This window comes from Anser brachyrhynchus (genome assembly GCF_964034855.1).
Source record: "Anser brachyrhynchus genome assembly, chromosome: 2".
In the NCBI taxonomy this organism is placed as follows: Eukaryota; Metazoa; Chordata; class Aves; order Anseriformes; family Anatidae; genus Anser; species Anser brachyrhynchus.
Genome location: NC_137695.1, coordinates 36352202 through 36373338, shown reverse-complemented (window position 1 = coordinate 36373338; position 21137 = coordinate 36352202). Strand labels below are relative to the sequence as shown.

Below are 21137 nucleotides of genomic sequence, written 5' to 3'. Positions count from 1 at the left end.
CTGCGATACCCCAGAAGAGTAACAGTTGGCTGGTTGTGGCACTTCTGGCATTTCCTAGCTTATACTCTGATTAACTTTGCTATATTAATAAAGTCCTTTTAATTAGTTTTCATGAGAGTAATTTCCTAGGGCTTTAAGGAAGGTGCAAGGAAAAACAAACTCCATCACATGGCATCACACTGATGCTTCTATGGGTCATCAGCAGAGCTGGACCTTTAGACCTCTGGCAAGTGAACTAATGGAGTAACAGATAATACTACTAAGCTGTCATCCTTCTGGGAGACCAGTACTAGAAATATTTACCAGTTTTCATAGTTATTTGTTGACAGAGCCTTGGAGTAAGAACTCAGGTACCATTTGTGGTTCTGGAAGCATCTTCCTCATCCTCTTCCCTTCTCGAGCACAACCCTTTGCCAGGTTTCCTGCAGCCTCTCTGTCAGGCTGCAGTATCCTCCCGCCCCAGGACCACTGCCCTTCATCCCTCAGCTAGGCAGCTTGTTGCCTTTAGCCTTGTCTTTGCAGATACTTTTCCACATTTCCTCACCAGCCTCCAATGTGAAATTGTCTGTATTAAAACCACTGTTCCACCTTCCCCCAAACCTCCTTTCCTCCCTCTTCCGTAAAGTCAGAAAGGACAGTCACTGCTGCCAAACTATCCTGGCTTAACCTTTGCCCTTATCTTGGTACATGACTCTGACCAGAGGTAGCATTTTTTTTTTGGAAATATGGTGATACATGGTTTTTGAGTCTTCATGGCAATTCCTAGGTGACTGAAATGGATGCCTCTAGTGGATTACTGTTCATTTAACAATTCTCCAGTATTATTTTTCTACCTGTAATCCTTGCCACTTTCAATTCAAAGCAAATGTAAGATGATGATATAGGAGGTACAAACCAGGTTAACACAATCAAAAGGGGATTTCTAATTTCTTTGTAACTAGGCTCACGGCATTTCTTATCCACCAGAGAGCATAAACTGCACATAGATTCCCATATATGCCTGGCCCTTTGCACAGTCCTTTAATCTTTGACAGGAATCTTCAGACAGCCTTTGGACTGGGAGACGTTCTCTTACAGTTATGGATATATATTTTTTTCCTGGAGTAAACACTTGATCCAGTTGGGGGAGGTTTTCTTATTTTTAAAATGACACGAAGCCCTCAGAAGGAGATGAAAGTACATCACTGTGGCTTTGTACTTGTGGGAATATTAGCCATTTTTAATTATCTGGAATAAAATAAAAATGGAAATACAGAGAACATGATGCATAGTAAGCAGTCACAGACCTGAAAGACATGTATTACTCATGAACACAGGATCAAACGGTTGCTTTTCCTGCCTTGTACAAAGTGTTTCTGACATGACTATACTCAGTGAACAATTACTGTATTTACTGCACTGGTGACCTTGAGGCTGATTCCTCACCTCTTCCCATAATTTCTTTGGTTAAAATTTAAGGAGTGATTAGGACATTTTCTCCTATGATACCTTACCACACATTTTCATCTCTATGAGGCTAAATCCAAAGAAATTCTTACTCTTGTCTCCACACCCTACCTCACAGTGAGATTTTTTGCTTTGTCTAGCTCCTTAAAACAGACTTTTTCTTCCAGCCTGGGAGGCATGAGACCCTGCTCAAGTGTAGCATTGGAAAACACAGTTTGCAAATTGTCACCTCATTCCTTCCATTCATCATGCAGATTTCTTGTGCAGAGCCCCACATCTCCAGGGCTTCCATGCACCAGAACGCCATCACAGCTGCCTCCTCTTGGACCCATATGGGACAGAGCTACAAGAAAGCAGAGAAATGAAACACTTTCCTTCTCTGATTACAGCTGAGTGATTTCAAGAAATTGCTATTGAGAAATGCGTCAACATAACCGTTGATGCCTTTGGCCCAGTGAGCGATGATCTAATTTCTGTTTAATTGGCCAGCAGCCAAGTTAATTTTGATCAAAGTTTGACATGTTTGTTTCTTATAACGACCAGCTCACCCTAATAAATGTGAACTATAACAGCCCTCAGTTTGGGATTAATCCTGCAAGATGCTGCACACTGAGTGGGAGGGGATGTACTCCATTCCACCTACCTTATTCTTTGTGTCATCAGATCACACGATTTCTCTGAACCTGATCTGACAATTCATTCCTGAAGTCCTACACTGTAAATGGAGAAATATATACAGAAAAATACGTTTTATCATTCACTGAAGAAACAGAAATAAATTATACACAGTGATCCTAATTCACATCCGCAGTACTTCAGACTTAGGTCAATCCATTATCCAACTCAAACCTGTTATGAAATGGTCTTTCAATTATTTCTCTAGTTTACTTGCATTTCAGATCTCTCAGTCAGGCACAAATGTATCTAGCTTACTTCTTTCTGAGAAAAAAAAATCTGCATTAACTTAATCAATAGCAGCATACTGCATGACACAACTAAGAAAATCACTGGAATTAGTTAAAATAATAAAAATACATTATGTCCCTCATTAAAGATCTTTACAAGGGTAACCAAAATTGAAGGGAATAGTTGAGAGATCAGGGTCAACAGATGTTTCATTTTTAGACATTTTATTTCTAGTTCTCAATCATTTTAGATGTTATACTTAAGGGTTAAAGGAGAAAGAGCAATGGGAAGAAGACAGAGATCTTCAGGGGAAAATTCATCAGTTAGTTAAATATATGGCATATGAGAAAAGAACGGACAGAACAGGGTTCTCCTGGAAATAAGCTAATAATAGTCTCTAGCCAATTTCTGGGGTAGGGACAGGCTTTCAGCATTTTGAATTTCTGACTGGTGACACATTTCCAGAACCCTAGTGTACAAGCAGAAGAGGTTGTCATCTTCAATGGAAATGGCACTGACAAGAACCACTCACAGCACACCAAGAGGTCGTGCTTTTTCCCTCAGCGCCTCCAGGTTCACAGCAACTTAGTTGGGCATGTAGCTAAGAGCCCTCATGTAGTCAATAGGGGAAAAGGCAAGGAACCCTCTGGAGAATTAGGTCATTTTTTTATGGGATAAGAGTAGTTTGGTTTGTTTTTATTTTTTTGTTTTGTTTTGTTTTGTTTTTTCAGCCCACAGGCAGTGCAAGGTCATTTGACTTACCTCAATGAACAATAAAAGAGGATTAGGAGAAGTAAGATGACATCTCACTTATGGCCAGTGCAAAGACAAGAAGGGAAGCTTTTCTGTCTTCTTGGTTTAACTTCTGCCCTTAAAGATACCCAGGGCCTGAAACCTCTGGAGTCAAAGACGGAAAAGGGAGCATGTCAAAAAGATAAGGTCCTTCTTTGTGGGAACTCTTCAGGCTCCCCTTCACTACATAAAGTGGAGGAGTCCAGCTACCCCTTTTTCATTACAAGCTTTGTTAATAAAAAAACAAAATCGGACAATAAAAGCACACTTTCGCCTGATGCTCTGTTTTCTCTTCCTTTCCCTCTCCCTGGCCCCACCTGTACTAACACAGTCACACTTTCAGTAGCCCTTACTGGAACCAATGCCAGCTTTCAGTTTTTATTAAGAAGGTTAAATCAGGAGTTTATAATAGTCCTTTTATACTTTTAATGTTGCCCATTTTACTGCTGCTTTAACATTCACTGCCCAGACCTGGCTTGTGTTCCATGTTCCCAGATCTGAACAACAGAGCACCCCTATTAATTTAACCATGTCCTTTCTATTCCTTATGGTTCTTAGGCAATACGGCTGTGATTTTGTCTTAGTTTCCCTGTTGCACTTAAACAACATTCAAATCCATACATGCAACCACTGCAAAGGGAGAAAGGGAGCATTTGCAGCTCCCTGTGGCATAAAGAAAACTGCTGTGCTACACTGCCTTAGCAGTACCAGTGGAGAAGATGTGCCTTGTACCAAAGCGGAATGAATAGTCCTTGAGTACACTCAAGACCTTGACAAGCCCTGGATAAGGCTCACCCGGCCATACTAGTTCTTTAAGGTACTGACTCTCATTTAAAACCAGGCTCCAACTGTTTTCCTTACATATTTCATTATCTGCTTCCACTCACGCATCTTTTGGGTTTCTATGTGATTCAGCTGCTCATTGTTTCCCTCAGCCTGGTGAAGATGTCAGAGACAAAGGGATGGGGAGGAAGACAGAGAGAAAATCTCGTTCATGTCTGCTCCCTGTGCTTTGGTGATGGGCTGCAAGATGCTTCTCTGTGCAGCTGATTATATAGCCAAATTTTCAAAAGTGTTTAGGCTTCTAAAACCAGAAGTGGCTAGCATTTTTCTCTGAGGTACCTTGCTACTAAGTTGGGATTGGTATTATGGTTAGTGGATGTAGCAGCATCCAAGCTTCAACTCAAACAGGAATTCAGGCCAAAACTGAGATTCAGAAAGCCCCTGTTCAGATGCTGTTCCCTGAGGTGCCTAAGCTTCTACTGGTGGTGCGCTTTGCTGCCACAGCCCTTCCTTGCATTTAGCCATCCACCTGTGTTTGCTGCTATTCACAACCTCAGAAAACTTGCCTGTCTGGAATAAAATGCCTGAAACAAATATTGATCAAGTTTGTGATGCAAGCCACTCCTTAGGCACACTGTTGCTTAAGTCAGGTCAAAGATTCATTGGGCTCTTTGTAAGGTTAGAAATATCAGAGAGAAAACATTTGTGCAGCACTGCTCCTGCCTGGAGATTGCTCCTGCTCTGGGGTTACGCACTGATGTACCTCTCCGCCCTCACCACACTAATGAAAACAAATAGTGTGGTCGAGAGTGACCTCCCCTCACGCAGAAAGCAAGCACCACTGTGTACCTAAATGGCAATATATTAACATCATTATCGTATTTAATATAGTCAACGCCACCACTAATCAGTAAAGCCACCAGCAGCATTATGTTCTTTTCTAAGTGACAGGTTTGTCAATAGAATAAAAAAAGCCTTTCTATCTAGGCATGGCAACATAAATAAAGGGATCTTAATGGAATACTTAAAATAACAACAGGCAGAAAGGAGATCTCTTTTACTAAGAAAAAATGTTCAGTTATTGACTAATTTGCTGTAAATCTGTCTTTTCCTTTCTAATCAATCGTTAACAATCAAAGGCCACCTGGCTTAATTGAGCTTGATTTTCAGGAAGCCTGATCTGGCATTCCTTGCACACTGCTTGGCTGAAGTGAATGAAGAACTAGGAAAACAATAGAGCTGGTAAAGAAAATCTGACATAAAAACAACTTTTTAAGCATCCACAAAAAAGCTTTTTTCAGTAGCATCCGCAAAATATGAAAGTTGGTGATCATTTGATAAACTAACAACAATACATTTTTTTCTTCTCCTAAATGCTTTTAAAGAGTGAACCCACACAACCAAAATCACAGCTGTACCTATTTTTTAAATGTGGAAAGCAACAGGCTGTAATATGACCACTTAGTTACTGAAGAGAGCAGTTTTGTACAACCACCATCTTAGACATATCCTTTGGTATGTGGGTCATGGCCTTAGAAAGGTTTTAGAGGATTTCAGCCTGACAGCATAAATGAATATCCTAGACAACAATCCTCTTTGGCACCAGGAAATATTTTATTGGAAAGCTAATTAGAGCCCTATCAGCTTTCTTCCTCTTCTGTGGGAAGATCTCCTCCTGGCTCCATCTTCCCTACAGAAGCAGAAGAGCAGCTCCAACCCTTGCTTCTCATGGGATATGACGTGGTTTACAGGGGGTGAAGGTTTGGGGGGCCTGGTCCTGGGGTCATTACTTGTCTGACTAGACATTGCTGAGGGATGAAGCCTTTGTTTTATATTCTGCCTGAGTAATTGTAATACATATTGATAGGTGTGCTCCGTTATTAATTTATTTTGGGCAGAGTGTGTCTGTGAAGCTGCATAATGACCTTGACAGGAAGCAGTGCTTACCAGGCATAAGTATCTCCGCTGAGGGCATGGCAAAGACCAACACACCCTGTCAACACAGTTGAAAGACAATGCCAGCAGTGGTAGCTTCTTTGGTATTGCAGAAAGATAAGGTTTTGCTCAAAGACAGAAATGTAAAAGTAATGCTTAAGTATTTATCAGGATTTCTCCTAAATGATATCACCAAAAGATATAACAGCACTGGAGAGTGAACCAAAATATTTCATTCCTTTGCAAGGAGAGAACATGCCATTCCCAGCCTGGTCTCCTTTTTCAGGATTGAGCCATGGGTCCAGGCTTTCCTTCAGGTGTGGTGCTGATTTCCCAGCTGCTCAGGGCCATGCCCTGTGTGTGTGGAGTACCACAGTGATCCTGTCTCCATAGGCACAGACCACTGTTTGGCCAAGTCTCTTTATAAGATCAAGGCTTTAATCTCAATTTCAGTTTCCTCCATAAAATTTGTATGCAAATACTTTCCTAGCTCACAGAGCTATTATGAATGGGATTGCCCTCTGGGTGGTTGCCATTCAGCTTGGCTGCTTTTACTGTAGACTTTACTGGTTGGCATCAGAGGTGTTCTGCATGTACAGACCCATCTGCAGCTGTAGCAGCCATTTTTTCCCCAGCTCTGCCAGGTATTTTTGCATGTCAGAGGTGGCAACCTATTTGCAGCGCTTTGTTCATCAAGGTACTTCAAGTACATGCACAGACCCTTTATTTGCAGCATCCCTGAGACTCAGGAAACATATTCCTTTCCTCTTCCCCTGCACCCAAGAGGAAACACTTTGTGCAAAACTTCCCATCCATTAGTTGTTCCTACACTGGTTAGTAATAAGTGGAGGGTTTGATTTTTCTTCTCTGTACCTGACAAGATCAGCCCTTCAGTCCAGAAATACATTACTATTAACTCATACATCATCTCCCCAAACTGACTGTTAATCTAAAAGGCCAAAATAATTGTGTTTTACATTAAGGTTCTATTTATGAGTAACTGATAAAGGACTAATAAATGGTTAATAGATGTAATAATTTGTTAATTGAGTATTACAAAGACCAACAGGTTAATTGGTTTCAAATAACCATGGCTTAAAACTGTTTATAACCCCATCTGCCGATGTCCTTCATATGTACATTTCATTTAAGCCATAAGACATAACTGGTGGCTGTGATATGTGTATATATTTCGTCACTACTTTTAGTGCCTCAGTTATGGAAGTTTGCAACCCACATTTTTTTAAAACACACAAAAACACACACAAAACAAACCAAAATATTATGAGGCTAGTGGAGTTTCATGGAAACCATACCTTTTAGCTCAGATTCTCGACAGTAGAGAGGCATTTTTGAGAATGAACATTTTGTGCCTTCTCACGTTAGGTATAACAAGTACGTTTTCTATGAGACTTTGCATCTCCTCAGTGTTTCTCCAAGGTATGTGTCATTCCTCTAATGACAAACTGAGATGAGACTTGTGCATACCCCAGAGAATCATGTCAGTTGCACCCTCCTTATCTGCTAGGTATCTAAGTGTACTTTTGGTTGATAAATATATACTGTTGGAAGTAAAATCACCAAATTTTCCCCTCCTCCGTATTAGCTTTATTATAGCAATGCATGCAGAAGTTTCAGAGCTACATATCAAGGGAGACAGCTGGCGATGGGACAGAATGGCAATGTACTTCCTGAACAGAGCTAATACCAATGGTTTTCTGGTCATGACCTGCATGTCCCACCTCCAATGCACCATGGATCCTACTGTACTGGACATGCTTCTCTTGATCTGTACTTCCTGTCTGTGTTCTTGCTGTGCTGCCCACTTTTACCCAAACAGTGTAAAGGAGCCATACTGCACTGAGCAATCTCATGCATGCTTTTTCACCTCTGACCTGGGGCTAAGACCTACCTTGAGTAGTGAATATCTCCACTCAAACCAGCATGGTGCCTCTGCAGTAATGGAGATGAGATTTTGGGATGACTTTGGCAGAAACAGAGCAGGTGAAACCCAAAACCACCCAGTGAAGATTTCTTGCCTCTCTTTTTTAAAATTATCCAGCGTTATTGAACTACTAGCCTTCACTTGGTATTGCAGATTTCCAGTAGCCAAATGATAACATTTATTCCTATCCTTGTAGTGAAGCAGTTCATTAGGCATGACAGCAATGGTAGGACGCTGACACAATCACAGTAGCATTCTGCAAAAACGAGGAGAGAGCCTCAGCATGCCCACACCAGCACAACCTACGTAGGCTGCTTTCTATGCTGAAAAGACAACTGCTCCATTTTAAGGCTATTCCCATAATTTGCTTCATTCTAAGCAGAAAGAGAGAAGTTTATATTAAACAAATGCTCACTTTCCTTCACTTCCCTCTCCACATCAGTCACTGTCAGCTTGATATAGAAAATATGGCTGTTAATAGCTTGCAGTGGAACAAACATTTGCATAACTGTTACCTCAGAGCCCATAACTCTGAGCTAATTGGCTGATGGTGATTAAAATGATTAAGTGACTGTAATTTATATGATTAACCAATTAAGCCATTCTCCTATGATTGGCCCAGGTTAGGCTTTGGGATGTGAGCTTGTTTCCCAGCATGCATGCCGACAGTGCATGATATCAAATATTCTTTTAAATACTTGCCGTTGTTCCTGCCAACAGCACTCAAGTTGCTTTAAAGGTATTTTAATTACCCCACATCATTTGTGTAGCACAGAGAGCCGTAAGTTGAAGGCAACACATGAATTATTAACAAAATAAATCTAGCACCAGCTAGGATAACACAGAATTACTGAAGGCAGTAACTAGGACAGTGAGTTTGATCATCCAGAACTGATGGATGACTGGCTGGTGTAAATGGGTATGATATCACCGCCTTGAACAAAAGTTATGCTGATTTACCCCAGCATGACGTCTAGATTGTGATCCATGAAAACTGAAAGTCCACCAGCAGGTCTGAAAAAAAGGTAGAGGGTAATAACTGTAATGCCTTTTAGGTAAAAGAAGTGAATGGACTTGGTTAATTTGTAACCGCTTCCATTAGGAGGGCATTTGCCAAGGGAGCGTATGTTATTTGAGTGAGTGAGCTCTGGTTCTTGAAGGAGCTAGGCAGGTGGGCAGGAAGCAATAATTAAGCATATTCTTTGTTAATCTCCTGCTAGGTACACTGAAGGGAAAACTTGCTGTGATTTCATCCCCCTCTTCCCACCCCCCTCCCACCTTCCTGTGGGTTGCTGTTGCTGAAACGAGGGACTGCTGCATTCCCCGCTTTTCCCCCTCTCACCTCCTACCAGCAGACAGTTTAATTCCATGCTTCCTGAGGCTAAACACATCACCTTCCTTCACATTACTTTCAATTTCAGCTGCTGTGTGTCCTGAAATCTTAAATCCGTTGCCAGTTAGCCTGGGCTATCTGTTCTGACGCTGTAACACTCTAGGCTTTTAAGAGATGAGAGCAATACGTGTTTCTTCTCAGTATACTTCAGAGCAGATTGCTATTTCCTGTGTTTTCTCATCTTTCTTGATGGTTATTAAAAGTCAACATAATAAAGATTGCTAGTATTTTACTGTCACGCAGGTTAACTACTTCCATGTGCCAGTTTGTCCTGAGTGGTGGCCTTGGCAAACAGGCAAATATTGCATGTAGTTGTTATGCTGTTCCTGCTACTGAGCTGCATTAAGCATCGTTGTGATGCATGGGGTATTCCCAGTGCTCAGGTGGATAATTTTCTGGGATACATTGTTGGTTTTTTAGGAAATGAAGTTTTGAAAACTTGATAGTTTCCTGAAGGATACCAAAAATCTGAACAACTGCTTTCAATCTGAATCATAAAGGCTTTGGCAGGTCGGTTCTAGTGTCAGAATTTCTGTTTTACGGTATGCTGCAGTGAAATTAAACAAATTGCCAAACCTCCCATGCTGGACCTATGGCAGAGGCAGAAATCCATCCCCAGTGCTGCCTGTTGGATGACATTGCTTCCATCTTGCTCACACAATGTGCCCGGTAGAGCTCAAGGGATGTTTGTGAAACTCATCATGAGAGTTCGATCCCAGGGGGTAGCATGGCACATGTGTGTGTTTGTGCATCCATCCATCCATCTAGCTCATTACTGACACGTTGTAACCACTTTAGACTTGACCCTGGGATGTGTTATGAAAACCTCCATCTCCCACTGAAGTGAATAGCTATAACTTAACAAAAATGAGGGCAGTAGTTAAGGCTGAGGCTGGGGCACAGGAGATGCCTCCTCAAATGTTGTGCATGACCTTGGCCCATCACCTCACCCCTCTTTGCATCAGTTCCCTGCGGTTAAAAGGAGGCATCACACTTTCATCACACCCAGCATAGCTTGAGGACAAGGCCATTAATATACATAATGCACTTGCATACTACCAGGATGACCTCCATGGAAAAGCTTATAAATAAACATAAATAAGGACCTGATGAGTAAAAGGCTGGATCCTGCCCAGGCTTCAGTGAGACTTAGAAAGACCACATAGAAAATGCATCTTAAAATAGACCATTTGAAGGTCATAGCCTCCTACCCTTACCTGTCAAGACCTGAACGGAGGCTTTGCCTGCAAAATGATGGCCCAGCTGATGACATCAGCACTCTACATGCAGGTTTTGGCAGGTGTTAGCCATTCGTTTCACCTCTGCAACTGTTCATCCAGGAATTTCTTTGGAGTCATGACTCACGGTGTGCCTCTGTGGCAACTACCGTTTAGCTGCATGAAAAAAAACTTATTTCTGCTAAAGATCTGCTGCCGTGATATCAGAACTTGAGAAAAAACAGAGCCTCTGACTGATTTTTTTTTTTGGCAGGTTATAAATATTAAAAGATGGTAAAATTTTAAACCTCATTTTTAGGTATCTATCTGCAGCCAAATCCTGTTGGCCTAAGGGATCAATCAATGAAACAACATTACATAGAAATGCTGAATTCATGTTATCCTGGATAATCTATATCTCAAAAATGAGACTGAGCTCTTAAGTGACCTGCACATGGATTTGATCTGCTCCTCCCTTTTAACTTGCACTTCAGTAGCCTGGCTTTAAAAAAATTAACTGTTTCAGTAATGTGGGAGTCCTTTCATTCCTACAGTCTTCTGATTAGTTCCAATAAAACTGGATAGTAATAAAGTTAAAATCCATTAGTGGGTACAGGACACACAACAGAACTCATGCTGGTATTAAAAAAAAATGTAGAACCATTATAGCCTTCTGTGCAATTTTGACTTCAGTACAAACATTTTGTGTTTTTTTTTCTTGATTGCTTGTTTTTATTTTTATTTTTATTTTTATTTTTATTTTTATTTTTATTTTTATTTTTATTTTTATTTTTATTTTTATTTTTATTTTTATTTTTATTTTTATTTTTATTTTTATTTTTATTTTTATTTTTATTTTTATTTTTATTTATTTTTTAACTTTATTTCAAACCTCAGCAAAGTGGGTGTCATTTCCCCATGTAGTAGTATAAAAATTATTCTGGCAAAGCACTGCAGTAGTGACTCAAAATACAACTGATGAAAACCAAACAAAAATCACAGAGGTACCTCAAATAAGAATTGAAATGATTTTGAACACTCAAGACTAAATCTATGTGTAAGGTAGTGGAAGAGAAGCAGATCCTTAGTGAGAAATTGTTGATACTGAGGACCCAATGTCCATGTCAGATCAGGGAGACAAATTGAGGCACTTTCAGACCAGCACTGCTCCTGTGCAGTAGGCATCCATGAGTGACTGGAGTGCTCTGTACTCTCTAGAGGACACTTTTAAGTTTGGTTTCACTAAAAATGGTACAGGTTTTGTGATGAGGCAGCCTCAACGGTCCCTTCTGGGGCAAAACAGCAGGACAATGCTGCTGGGGAAAATGGTACAAAATGGCTCTTTTCAGCCCTTGGTTCCTAATGGTGCTTCCCAGTCATCAGATCACAATTCTTGCATGACTCTGTTAGCTCTGCCCTAATGTGTTTGCATCAGGTCTGCTCCCTTACTCAACAAGGGGTCATGATGGGTCTCCCAGCCCTCAGGAGCAGGGTCAGGTCCCTCACAAAAGGCTTTTTTATTTGAAGATGTATTGTGGAGGAATTGCCCCTTTTCTGCAGCAGGATAGCACCCCCCTCCCCACCCCCCAGGAAGGATGGGACCAGGTTGGATAGCCACCCTGGCCCAAGAGGTTCAAAAACCTCATTTCCCCCATCACTTCACAGAACCACGGAATGGTTGGAAGGGACCTCTGGAGGTCATCTTGTCCACCCCCCCCTGCTCAAGCAGGGCCACCCAAAGCAGGTTGCGCTGGACAACGCCCAGGCGACTTCTGAATATCTCCAAGGAGGGAGACTTCACAGCCTCTCTGGACAACCCATGTCAGTGTTCAGTCACCTACACAGTGAAAAAGGTGTTCCCTGATGTTCAAATGGCACCTCACGTGTTCCAGTTTGTGCCCTTAGACTCTTTTCCTGGCACTGGGCACGACTGAAAAGAGTCTTGGCAACCCGTAGGCCTCCAGGGGACATTTCCCCAGGCTTTTAGCATCCCAGCTGAGGAAGAAACCAGCCCTGGCTTTCTCTTTCTCTGGTTAAATGCTCTAACCACTAAACACCTACACAAAAGGACAGGCACCCCCAAACCTCCACCAGCAGCTGGGTTTTAAAAGGGAAGACAGATTAACACAGTGCATAGATGAAGTACAAACCTCTGACAAGTGCTTGGATCAGAGGGTTTCCTCACAGGAAAAACAGTAGACTTTCTCCTCCTGAGGAATAATTGGAGGCCTGGCAGGTGTGCCTGGTGCTTAAAATAAAATAAAAAATTCCATGACTGCACTTCTCAGTGAAGTCCTCTTTTCCTGGATGAAAATCAATTAACTCTTCACTGTGCCTTGAGGCTAACAGACAGGAAAGAGATTAACAACAGGAAAGGAGACTTCAGATTTATTGTACAGCAGCATAGGTCTCCCCATACTTGATCCACTCCATGAGTCGTCTAATCGAGGGTCCTGTCTGTGCCATGAAAGTCCAAGGTGTTTAAGCACATGCTTAACTTTAGCTATGGGAAGATTTTCAACAGCCTAAGTGGAAGTCTGGCATTCACCTCTCCTCCCCCCAGCTTTGAATGGGAGTTACACACCTCGTTGTTCTCTATCCCTTTGAAAATTTCCACTCAACATGTTTTCCTAAAGAGTGACAAACTGCTGGGCTTATGGAGTAACTGCTCCATTAGGGAAGCTGCTTGTTAGCCTCTGACATCTACCGGCTGGCCTTTGTCCTTGGGTATTGGGATTTATTTGCATGCTTAAGAAAAATATTTTTAAAATTCAGTTTAAGTTGATACTACCCATTCTTTTAGACAATATATGTCTTAACTTTTTCAGTGCTATCAAGTACTTGGCTAAAATGAGGATCTGTCACACACACACACACAAACACACAAATTTGCCTTTTAATTTTATTGACTACCTTTCATTTTTTAATTAAGACATATGGTAAACAAAGCTACGCAGTGTCCCATCTTCTTTATACCAGACATGATGCTATATCGTATTATAAGTGTTCATCTTCTCCTTAATGTAAATCCTTTCAAAATAAAAAGCTTTTACATACTTCTTATCATCCTTAGCTGTTTCCAAGTTCTCCAATTTCTTTTAAGTCATATTTCAGATCGGAAAAAAAAGTATCTTAGTAAAACTTATATCATGCCATTGTTCCAGTCTCTATCCTCTTTTTTTTTTTTTTTTTTTTTTTTTCTATTTCAGGTGGTGCTGAGTGATAGCAGAATATCTACAGTGGGATCAGAATCAGGCATGTTTGCGTAGTTCATATTAATCTTTCCTATATGCATTACTTCATATTTATCACTTAGAATTATTATCAACATACTGCTTTTTCATCTAATTTGAATAGGACTCTATCTCCTGTTCCTAAATCATTTTGTCTTTTCTGGATAGACTGTATGATCCTCAGGTAGTGATACCTTCTTTTGGTTCAACTAGAGCACAAACTGTAGTGAACAATCTGATCTCAATTTAGAAACATCAGGTGATAGAAAACTTCTTCCTTTATTGTCAGCCTGTTGTAAGAGCTACCTTTTTCACCATAAAATCTGCATGTTTCTAGTTTCACTTCTTCTGCTTTTGTCTTCTGCTCTCTGGATCTTTTTGTTAATTGAGAAGTGTTATAGTTACTTAGAACTAATTTTTCTTCTTTTTTTTGGTAGATGTTTATAAACTAAAACTACATTAGCACTTAAATTTCACCTTCATAAGCTAAATATAAGGAATTTATTTCATAAGCCAAACTCTCCATGCCTCAGATTATCCTTATAAATATTTTCTTAACCATTAACCAATGCTTTGGTATCCTCATTGAGGAAAGACTGAAAAAGAGACACAGCATAATACAGCTGAACTGATACGGAATTTATAGGCAATATTACACTCTTATTCACAGTTATATATCAAAATACCACATAATCTTTTTTTGGCAATAGTTTTACATTGAGAAATCATATTTAATTATCTGTCTGCTGTGACCTCTCAGTCCTTTCCCAAAACCACAAAAAGTGTTAACAGTATACCTTCCCTCTACATTTCCTTCTACATATATGACCTTAAAAATGATTGTTATACTGCATACTTTTTCATCACATTATCAAGATTACAATAGCACCTGACCTGCCCATGTTATAATAAAATTCTTATAAAGAAATGTACATTCTTATTGGACATGGTTCACAATATTACTTTGTGTACTAAATTAAAAATATAAGTTTTTAACATAGAACCAATTCCCACAGAGCTCTACCAGAAACACTCTCACATGTTCTTCATAATTCATTTAAAATTCTGCTTTGAGATAATACTGTTAGGTAATATTCAAGAAGATCTTAAACTAAGACCTGTTTTCAAATGACAGGACAGCAAGAAATGTGAATATCCTGTACCAAAGGGGTTAAATAAAATAAAATAAAATAAAATAAAATAAAATAAAATAAAATAAAATAAAATAAAATAAAATAAAATAAAAAAGGCTGGTAATATGTTTTCCTTTCAAAATTTGTCAGAGTAAAAAGTGATTGACTTTTTAAAAAATCTATTACACAGTCATAATTCTACTAATGAAGAAAAAAAATGTATGAATGAAAACATGAATTTCAATAAAAAATAGGATTCATAGAGACCCAAGCTTCCCTTGGCATGCCTTTTCCAACCCCAGGGGCCCTGCAGCTCTAGGCTTTGTCACTCACTGAACTCTAACCCTAATGGGAGAGGTGGTGTTGTATTTTAACCTGGCAAGCAGATAAGCACCACGCAGCCATTCGCTCACTCCCCACAAGTGGCATAGGGGAGAGAATCGGAAAAGGTACAAGGGCGAGAACTCACCGGTTGAGATAAGGACAGTTTAATAAGAAGGGGGAGGGGGGGAATATATAAAAAAAAAAAGGTGATACACAGCACAATTGCTCACCACCAGCTGACCAATACCCATCCCATCCCCAAGCAATGGCAGACCCAAAGCCAAGTCCCCAGTTCTACTGTTCATCATGATGCCACATGGTGTGGGATATCCCTGTGGTCCTGGCTGTGTCACCTCCCAGCTCCTTGTGCGCCCCCAGCCTCCTCGCTGGCTGGGCAGTATAAGCTGAAGACTCCTTGACTTAGTGCAAACACTGCTCCGCAGCAGCTAAAACATTGCTGTGTTATCAACATTATTTTCCTCCTAAATACAAAACACAGCACCATACCAGCTACTAGAAGGATATTAACTCTATCCCAGCTGAAACCAGGACAGGTGGGAACAGCTATATCTCATGGGAACCATCTCCGGTCCTCTAGAGGAGAAAGCAGTGAGCAGTGAAAGGTTTGTGCAGTCCCATCCTTCCCTTGGCTACATTGACTACATTTTCTGTTGAATCTCTTCGAAATCTTATTTGTATTATATGCACCAATGTGCTGAGTAGGAAGGCATTTAAATATTGCATATTTTCTTCCATATTCAATAAAACATTATGCATATTTATTTAAAGTTTGGCTCCTGCGTGTTTTGTGACTGAAGTGGTCTTGCTTTATCTTGTCACCAAACTTATAGTCTTGAGTGCAGAGATGCTTTATAGGAGTTTGATTTTTTTTTTCTAACTCCTTCCCCATACCAGCCAAAGTTTAAGTTTTGGTTTACTCAACAGTTTTTATGTACTTTAACCAAATAAGTTTCTTATTCCTCTTGTGCCTCTCCTCTGAGTACTTCTGCTTGCAAGAGTCTTGTCTCAGCTGGAATAGGTTAGGAAGATCAATATGGCCAGCATGCCTGCTTCCTATATCCACAGCTTTGCACACACACCAATGTTCCTCTGCTCTTTCCCTTCTTGTCTATCTCTGCTGTTCCAATCCTGACACAATTCTTTAGAAACTAGTGCTGAATGTAATTCCCTGTAAGTTTTTCAAATGGCCCAAAAGGGGCAATATTTTTCTCAACGTCTTTATGGTATGTCAAGACACAAAGCCACAGAGATCTTTTTTACTATAAAAATGGGTCAGATGTAACTTCAGAAAATGTCACCCTGCTTTCTGCTGAGAATAGGATGCTTAGCCAACCACACCTGTGTTAGTTGAACAATTCCTCCCCTCTTTAAGAAATATTAGACCCCAACCTGCGTGATTGCCTGTAACAACTAGAAGAGAGGTTTCAGGTGATTTCCCACTTTGCAACTGGCACTTTATCTTTTTTATCTTGTTTAATAGGCAAAACATCTCATTGCAAAGGCAAATATATTTTCTTGGTATGCACAAGATAATTTGAGCCCTGATACCATCTTATGTGAAACCAGTTTTACAACCAACTCTGTTCAGCTGATTGCATATCTCTTTTGTAGCTCCCTTCCTCTTAACTGAGATGGGATCCAGGCTTAACTAATGAGAAAAGATAATTTATTTGGGCAAGATCATTTATTGGTATCAGTTGAGAGGACATGGGGGCTACTGGAACTGGAATGGGAACGGTGCTGGTGGGGACGCATCCTCAGCACTGCCTGAGGAGTCCCTGCAGGTCTGTGCAAGTAACACAAGTGCCTAAGTCGTGCCCTTCTGCCTTCATCTGGACATCATCTGTCTCTTTTCCTTTTCACTTGCAGAGTGTGTAATTTATACAAAATACTGCTTAGCTTTACAGTATTTCTCATTCAAGAGGAAGGTTATATTCAAAACTTTGGTGTGAATGCAAAGGAAAGTGCTCAGTGAATTTAAGTAAATTGAAAGTAACAGGGAAGAAACACAAACATTTGACATGTTTCATGAGCTTTGGAGAGGCAAAGGGACAAGGTGCAAGCTTCCATGCAAAACATTAAACATCATCAGTCTTTGACCTAGCAAAGGGAAGGACAAGTGACAGAATATCCAAAATTAGATTGTCTCAATGACAAAATGTGCTACCAACTCCAGACTTAGCTCCTAATTTGACTGCATGTTTGCATTTTACCTGTTCACAAAAGGATTTTTTTTAAGCTTTTATGAAATTTCCTTCTAAGTGACTATCCTTGCCTTATTAGGTAAGACAGAAGTGTCATTCTTTAATCCTTTATAATAAAATTTGATCTTAAATATTTATGCAGCTTACTGTTTTAATTAACACAATCCAAACAGCCTAGAATGTGGGGCTCTATGAATGCACATCCTACTATTCTGGGATTGGAGCTGCCTATGTTCTCTATACCTGCTATGCAATGGAGACCTTTGCCCACAACCTGAATGGTTCAGAGCTTACAGAGTTTACATATGCTGAGCTTCTAACTGCACAACTGGTAGCTTCAGTTGACTATGAAAGAATTAACAAGATGATGTTACACCTTGTTTCTTGTTTTTTCCTGACACAGCTGCCTAGAACAAGAAATGTCAGGAATGACCTCCTCCCTCTAGATATCATACTTATAACCTTTGATTGCATGGGTTACTTACTGTGGCAGACGAAGATCAATTAAACTGTCACAACCAAATGGTTAGAGAAGAATTCCCTGAAGAATAATGACCAAAAATATTTATTGGAGACATGCAGTATCTTATAAAAACAGCAATACCCAATACACACTTTGTTACAGTAGAGAGTCAAGATTACCTGGAGCACTGCGTTCATCTCTGGGGCCCCCAGCACAAGAAGGACATGGATTTATTGGAATGAGTCCAGAGGAGGGCCACAAATGTGATCAAGGGACTGGAGCACCTCTCCTACAAAGACAGGCTGAGGGAGCTGGGGATGTTCAGCCTGGAGAAGAGAAGGCTCCGAGGAGACCTTACAGCGGCCTTCCAGTACCTAAAGGGGGACTACAGGAAAGCTGGGGAGGGACTCTTTTTCAGAGAGTGTAGGGATAGAATAAGGGGTAATGGCTTTAAACTAAATGAGGATAGGTTTAGATTAGATATAAGAAAGAATTTTTTTACTCAGAGGGTGGCGAGGCACTGGAACAGAGAAACGGTGGACGCCCCATTCCTGGAAGTCTTCAAGGCCAGGCTGGATGGAGCTTTGAGTAACCTGATCTGGTGGGAGGTGTCTCTGCTCATGGCAGGGGGTTGGAACCAGATGATCCTTAAGGGATTCCTTCCAACCTGAACCGTTCTGTGGTTCTATGATTAATATCTAAGAGGCAATCACTGCAGTGTCCACTCCACAGTGTCTACTCTAGCAATTATTTGTATATGAACACAGGTAAGAGATGGAACAGGAATAGCGGTGAAACAAAACACAATGCCTCTTTGCTTCCCTAGCTATGTCACACTTGAAATATGAAGCACTCTCAGAGCTGATGACTTCTTTGAGCTGCTTGTACATTATCCTGCCTGGGCAGCAACCAAGTTCTGTGCAACAGTACTTCATTATTTTAATTAAGCTTATTGCAAGAGTAATCATCATTGCCATCAGTATCAATCACCAGTAATATTTCCAGTGACATCTGAAAGTGATGAAGGTCCTAACTGACAATAAATAATAATGCTCCTGGCTTGAGTTGACACTTCATTGGACTTTGCCAGGTTGCTCTAAATACTCTAGGGCTTGCAAATATATATATATTTATCTGTGACAAAAGCCTGATCCACATGATATTTGTTTTGACTTCCCAAAAGGATATGTTCCTAATGTTTGCAAAATTTGTCCTTTTGGTTATGGCAATTACCATATATGAAACATTTTTAAAAATTAGAGAGGTCTCACTCCTCTGCTGCAGAAGTACTTTCCCACACACCCTTAATTAATAATAATTTGAGTAATTTCTATTTTCTTGGAAGAAGATAGAGTATAAACTTGTTTGGATTACAAAAATGCTTTTGCAATTATTAAGGAAAATTCTGATATCTTTCCACTTGCATCTAAATTATCCCACAACATCAAGATCTGATTGAAATGTATTGCTTAAATATTTATTGCAAACTATAAGTACACTTGCTTATTTTTGCCATTATGCTGTTATGGTTTAAACACCCCTCTGGTTTGTGCTACAAATTTTCTTAGTTAGACAAAGACATTTCTGACATTTTAGAAATGGCTTTCCTACTCTCATTTCCTTGGGCGATTGTTAATGCTCTTAGGATGACCATTTGGAATCCAAGAGGAGACACATACAATTTTTCCAGAAACATAGACCTTAAAATATCAACATAATATTTCCAAGAAGATTCAAAATATTAATATTGTGGACAACAAGCCCAAATTATCTTTTTATTATTTCTCATTAAAAAAAAAAAGAATAATCTAGGGCTATTCAAGAATGTCCATCTACCTCAGCAACAGCCAAGCTCAGCTATAAGGTCAATTGGAAGCAGACAGTCCACCGTTCTTTTTTCCCTCTGTCCTCCTCTTGCTTCTCTGTCTATCCTACAAAAGACAGGCACTGAGCAGGTGTCACTGGGGCCTTTGATGGGTGACAGCAGAGAGGCTTGTTTATTGCACCAAACATTAGACAAGACTGACATTTTCCCAAATCAGATTTTCAGGAAGTTGAAAGCTTTATAATTTACACATATTGATAGGTAACACAGTGTAGAAATTCTCTTTAATGACACAAAGCAGCATAAAACACAACATACACCCATTTGCAGGACAAGAGCTCCTGTAAATACATAACACACAGGCTGCCAGGGAAAGTAATTATTCAATAAGCTCTAAAATAAAACCTGTTAGAAGCTGTCATCCAATGGGTGGAGTTTTATACAGCACTTATAACATGCCACAAAGCCATCTTACAGAGCATCTCTGGAGCTATGGGGCTGACAAACAGCTCAGCTGTCCCCAAGCAGGGCAGACATGGGTCAGGACAGCCTCCTGCCTCCTACCTAGCAGGGGCTCTCCCCAGCCAGGGACTGAAGTTACAGAAGTGTGCAGGCAGAACTGCAGGGCTTCTCCATACTAATGGTATGAACATAATTTCAATGATTTATGTTATATGAAACTAAAGATTTCACTGGTTTTTAAGGTTCTCCATGGAAGTACCTCAGTCATTGTAACTTTGAATCCAACGTACTCCAAGGAAAGCCTTCTGAAAGAGTGAGCAGTAGAGAAACAGAAGGCAGATCAATTTAAAGTAATTTTACTTTTCTCCTGGACGAAGTGACTCCTTCTTCTCCATCACACAGACTGCCAAGGGACACAGGTCTGCAATAAGCATTTACAGCACTGAAGACCATTCCCACATTTCTTTCTTACCCCTGACACTCATTTCGTGTATGTTGCCATTTTCCACATCCATTTTTTCTGATAGCGGTATTGTATACCTGGTTAGTTTAGGACTCACATTCCTCTGTTTACCAATTTATCTGTATATCTATCTAACCATCTACCTATTTGTCTGTCTGTCTGTCTGTCTGTCTATCTATCTATCTACCTACCCACCTACCTACCTACCTACATGTCTGTTGTTACTGAGGCATTTAAGAACCCAATGTAAAAGTGCAAACAGCACACTTTTTTACGGCCACCCTTTTCAAGTGGCTGAACAGGCAGTGTTATTCCAAGGTCAGATGATTTGACTGCAGGAGCACTGCTGTGTCCCTCCTTGTGGCTCTTCACTGCTGGGGAGGTGTAGTCTGATCCATCCCTGGGTTCTTACAGAAAAGAAAGCCCCTGGATGTAAATCTGAGTTGTGCCAGGAGCTCATCATTCCCTCTATTTCTGAGCATAAACACAACTTAAATGCAGTTTTGCTGTGAGAGCCAGTCTGTTGCTGGCCGGTCTGTCCCTCCGAGGACTGTGAGCACAGAAACGTTATCATTATTGCTGTGAAGCTCTG

General features: G+C 40.4%; 1 long non-coding RNA gene across 1 annotated transcript; it reads right to left on the bottom strand.

The window, feature by feature from the left end:
* Positions 1 to 1170: 1170 nt before the first annotated feature.
* Positions 1171 to 8436, bottom strand: LOC308188803. Its single transcript, XR_013945779.1, has 4 exons — positions 7775 to 8436; positions 3115 to 3249; positions 2090 to 2161; positions 1171 to 1789 (listed from the first exon to the last, which is right to left on the bottom strand). It is a non-coding gene; the product is annotated as an uncharacterized lncRNA (long non-coding RNA).
* Positions 8437 to 21137: the final 12701 nt, after the last annotated feature.